Source organism: Pinus tabuliformis, chromosome 6 (assembly GCF_031772625.1).
Source record: "Pinus tabuliformis cultivar Carrire ecotype Pingquan chromosome 6, CPIR1, whole genome shotgun sequence".
Classification (NCBI taxonomy): domain Eukaryota; kingdom Viridiplantae; phylum Streptophyta; class Pinopsida; order Pinales; family Pinaceae; genus Pinus; species Pinus tabuliformis.
This window is the reverse complement of record NC_142292.1, coordinates 1,713,748,348-1,713,753,494: the sequence shown is the minus strand read 5'-3', so window position 1 is coordinate 1,713,753,494 and position 5,147 is coordinate 1,713,748,348. Positions and strand designations below refer to the sequence as shown.

The following is a 5,147-nucleotide window of genomic DNA, read 5'->3' as shown; positions in this document are numbered from 1 at the left end:
CAGTCCCAAAAATGATTAAAAGTACTGCAAAAAACTATAACTGAAGCTGTCATGGAAGGATAAATGCATAGTTTATTGTTCTACTTGAAGCCCTTCAATGAATGTCTGATGGTAGTATCCATTCTCTTGATCATGATTGCACTCCACTATATGCCATGAACCTAGATCTTGTGTAGTACTCACTTTAGAAGGTGCATTGACTTCTCTATTCCTTTCCATGTAAATATGACATCTAGAAATGTTTCTGAACCAACTAACAATTGTCTTTGAATCTACGAAAATATGAATGCATCACCTGATTCTAAGCAAAATAACATGAGAAGTTTCAGATCCATTATTTTTGCATAATTGTTTTTCCCTGATCCTAGACTGAATTTCATCTTGAAAGAGTGGCTATGAGTGGCTATCTGATTTCTTCACATTTAAATTTTTTTATGACCCGACATTATTTAAATGTTTTGTATAGTTATTTAATTTTTTGTTTTTAGATTTTCATAATTTTTATTTTGGCTGAATATGAGCAAAATTTCAATTTACTTTCGCTGACTGGGGTATAGTGTTACATATGGTACTGTGTTACATATGATACTTGGCTATAGAATGAGCCTCTCGGCTCAATAATGAAGTTTGCATCTCATATATACTCAAGTATACATGCTCAAAAGTAATATTTAATGTGTTAAATCTTTCATAAATGTTTTTATAAACTATTTTTTAAAATTCTTAAATTTAATGTTTTGATATTTTCGAATAAAGTAACCTCTCCCAATAAAATTCAATAAATATAAATATAAATTTTTAACGTTCAATATAATTTCCTATCTCGCTCCCATCCAAACCACCTCTACCAATGTGAAACCCGGCCTATCTGGCTCCCATCCAAACCACCTCCACCATTGTGAAACCCGGCGTATGAAGTGTGAACCCTAGGTAGTTAGGGGCGAAGACAAGAAGAAAGAGCTAACCAGTCATATATTGGGTATTTAATGCCCTCAGAGCAGCACGCGACTTAACGCGATAACACGGGAGCGGGCAAATTTGGCATTAAATAATATTTGCCCGCTCCCGTGTTATCGGGCTAAGTTGCGTGCTGCTCTTAAGACATTAAATACCCAATATATGGCTGATTAGCTCCAGCCAAGACAAGATGCCAACTAGGGATTGCCCTCCAACCCCATGAGAAGCATGATGTGTCCATGTAGAATGTTATATCGCATTTATAAATATGTAAGTAACATGGAAGTCATGTTATGAAATCTGTTTCTAATATTTTTATTTTTATAATATCCAGTTAGTGGACCTACCCTCAGGTGGTGTGTACGGTAGTTTGAGATGGAAGTTGATATGGGATTTCAGAGATCTGTGGTTTGTGTTATTTGAATTTCTGATAGGAGAACCCACAGTAATGGAGTTTTTACACCAACGTTTCGAATCCCAAATGGGATCCATCATCAGGGAAAAGAGAAAGATGATAAAAGAAGAGCTAGAGGGAGGAAATAAATACTCATGCTTTGCCTCTATTATTCTGCCCTCATGATTATTTATTTCCTCCCTCTGGCTCTTCTTTTATCTTTTCCCTGATGATGGATCCCATTTGGGATTCGAAACGTTGGTGTAAAAACTCCATTACTGTGGGTTCTCCGATCAGAAATTCAAAAAAAAAGAAGTTGATATGGTTCATAATTTATTTATTTCACATATGGTCGGCCCAGAAATTTGGGTGCCCCATATGGAGTTGCGATCTGCCTATAAATATATCAAAATGGTTCTTCTCTTCTTCCTCACCATGTGAAACAATTTCTTTTGTTTAGGCGCAGTCGACACAATTTCTTTTGTTTAGGTGAAGGCTAAGAAAGGGGGGCAGTTACCACTTGGAAAATGATGATGACGTCAACAGATACAGGTACTATAGAATTCAATGAAGGATGGGATATTATTCAGAATGGCATCCTAAAGTTGATAAATATTCTCAAAACAGATTTAAAAGGCGATTTTCCTGTAACGGAGTACATTAACATTTATACAACTGTGTACAAAATGTGCACCCAAAGGCGTCCTTATGTGTACTCACAACAACTCTATGACAAGTACAGGATTTCATTGGAAGAATACGTTGCTGTCACAGTATTGCCAGCTTTAGGGGAAGTGCATGATCAGTTCCTGTTGAAAGAAGTTGAGAAATGTTGGGGAAATTATCACAAGGTGCTGGTTAGACTCATCTCAAATATGTTCATTTATTTGGATCTTTACTTCGTGAGGCAAAACTCCCTGGTTTCGCTAGTAAAAGTTGGAGTGATGTGTTTCCGTGACGTGGTGTATCACGGTATCAAGATTAATGTGAAGAATGTGGTGATTGAGTTGATTAATCGTGAGCGCGAGGGAGAACAAATTGATCGCGCTTTGTTGAGAAACATTGTGAATTTTTTTGTGGAAATGGGAATGGATCGCTTGGATTTGTACCAAAAAGACTTTGAAGCTCCCATGTTGGAAGATACTGGAGCTTACTACTCTAGGAAGGGTTCATTATGGATATTAGAGGAGGATTCGTGTCCTGACTATATGATAAAGGCCGAAGAATGTTTGAGACGTGAGAAAGAAAGAGTTGCTCACTATTTGCATTCCAGCAGCGAGCAGAAGTTATTAGAGAAAGTAGAAAATGAAATCCTCTCCCGCTACTATATTCAACTTTTGGAAAATAAGTATTCGGGGTGTCATGTTTTGCTTACAAACGACAAGAAAGACGATCTTTCGAGAATGTACAGGCTGTTCTGTAGAATACCTCAAAGCTTGGAACCTTTTGCAAGTATTTTTAAACAGCATGTAATCAGCGAAGGAATAAAATTATTTAAATGGGTGGAAGATGTTGTCAAGAATAAGAATAATAATATAGATGACATTCCAGCACATGAGTTTGTGGAGAAGATTATTGAAGTGCATGATAAGTGTAGTGGTTACGTTGTGGAGGCATTTCAAAGAAGCAATATTTTTTATAAAGCCTTGAGCGACGCATTGAAGTAATATGTGATAAAAAAGTCGAAGAAAGCACACGTGCAGAGTTTCTGGCTACATTTTGTGACAACGTGCTTAAAAAGAGCGGCTTTGTGAAAAAAAGTGATGATCATATTGAGGGTATTCTTGGAAAGGCGGCGAATCTCCTTCAGTATGTAGTATGTTAGTGATAGAGATTTATTTTGTGAATTTTACAGGAAAAAACTAGCTTCCAGATTACTACACCATAAAAGCGCAAATGAGAGCCATGAACGAGCCATGTTGTCAAAGATAAAGCATCAATGTGGTCTCCAGCTAACGTCAAAGATGCAGGGCATGGTTAATGATTTCACACTGGCAAGGGAGACTCAACTTGACTTCAACACATACCTTCATGATTATTCAAATGTGCATCCTGGAATAGAGTTGACTGTTACAGTATTAAATAATGGGTTCTGGCCAACCTACAAGTTATTCAACCTCAATCCACCAGCGGAAATTCTTAAATGCATTACGGCGTATGAAGGCTTTTATTCTACAAAATATCAGCATCGTAAACTTACATGGATGTATTGTTTGGGAAATTGTAAAATTATAGGATACTTTGATACTAAGCCAATAGAAATTGCAGTATAAACCAACCAGGCAGTCATGCTTTTATTGTTCAACGATTTCGAAAGATTGAGCTGTGAAGAAATCAGTTCACAATTAAATTTGCCAGAGGAGGATGTTATTAGACTGCTTCATTCATTTGTATGTGGAAAGTACAAGATTATTTTGAAGGAGCCGGTGACTCGAACAATAACAAAAACTGATAATTTTGGATTCAATGCTAGCTTCACCTGCAAATCTGCGAGGATTAAGATTTCACTTCCACAAATGGATGAGAAGAAGAGAGTCAGCGAGGTTGTAGATGGCGATAGATGCCATGCCATCGATGCTGCGATAGTTCGGACAATGAAGGCTAGAAAAGTCTTGAGCAGTCAGGAATTATTGGTTGAATGCGTTCAGCAACTGCAAGCCACGTTCAAACCAAAAATTAACTTAATGCAGAAGCAGATTGAAGATCTGATTTCAAGGGAGTTCATTCGATATGTAGCATAAAAGAAATTGTATATGTTTTGTCTTTCATTTTTTTTTATTTGACCGTGTATGGATAATGTAATTAAGAACATTATTTTCTAGGTTATTTTATATTTAATTTTTTATGCTGTGACTTTTATTTGACCGTGTATGGATAATGTAATTAAAAACATTATTTTCTCGGTTATTTTATATTTAATTTTTTATGCTGTGACTTTTATTTGACCGTGTATGGATAATGTAATTAAAAACATTATTTTCTAGGTTATTTTATATTTAATTTTTTATGCTGTGATTGGTTTCATCTACTTCAGTCATCATTATAGGCTTATATTTGGCTGGCAACACAAGTCAAATAATGGATTCTCCCGTCTCTTTGGCCAAAAGTTGAACCAATTTTATTTGAAACAAATTGTTTTACTTTACCTTTATATGTGGAATTGGTTAAAAGGCCATAGCTTTTAGTTTTTCACTGCTAGACATGTCTCTTGTGCCAAAATTTGAACCAATTTTATTTGAAACAAACGGTTTTCCTAGCAATTCTCTTTACTGTGGTGCCCTCTCACGCATGCAGAAGCGATAGTCCCATACAAATGATGAAAAAGCGCCAGCTTCCATCTATCAATGTTGGCATAATTACATTTCTAGGTGGCTTTCTAATTTCCTGGAGAATACTTTTAAGCTTAATTAGCTTGGGCCAAAGAAATCTCTGACCACTTGCAAATACATTCGAGGATCTCTTGTGTGTGAAGATAGGTCACTGATATTAAAATTCCAGATATGTAGCAAATACTACTATGATTCATTTAAAGCAGAAAGGAAAGGTGAAGAAATTGTTGTTGGAACCATCTTGGGACTTGTGAGGACCTATTGACGTACATTTTGTTGGCATCGTGAATAGGCAATGGTTGGTTGTGACTAAAATTTGTTCATGCATTTATGTGTGATGTCATCTTGTTCTCGTTATTGGGATTTAGATTTTAGTTTTATGCATAATTGTAGCTATATGGCCAGCCAAAGTCTTAGGCATTTGTTGTATTTATTAATGACTTTGTAAGGATTCCTCTCGATAGCTC

The 5,147-nt window shown here is 36.1% G+C and overlaps 2 pseudogenes; both read left to right on the top strand.

Annotated features, from left to right (window-relative positions):
• The first annotated feature begins 1,884 nt into the window (after positions 1-1,884).
• LOC149265617 (cullin-1 pseudogene) lies at positions 1,885-3,018 on the top strand (annotated as a pseudogene).
• A 621-nt stretch (positions 3,019-3,639) lies between these two features.
• Positions 3,640-4,092, top strand: LOC149265616 (putative cullin-like protein 1 pseudogene; annotated as a pseudogene).
• The last annotated feature ends 1,055 nt before the right edge of the window (positions 4,093-5,147 follow it).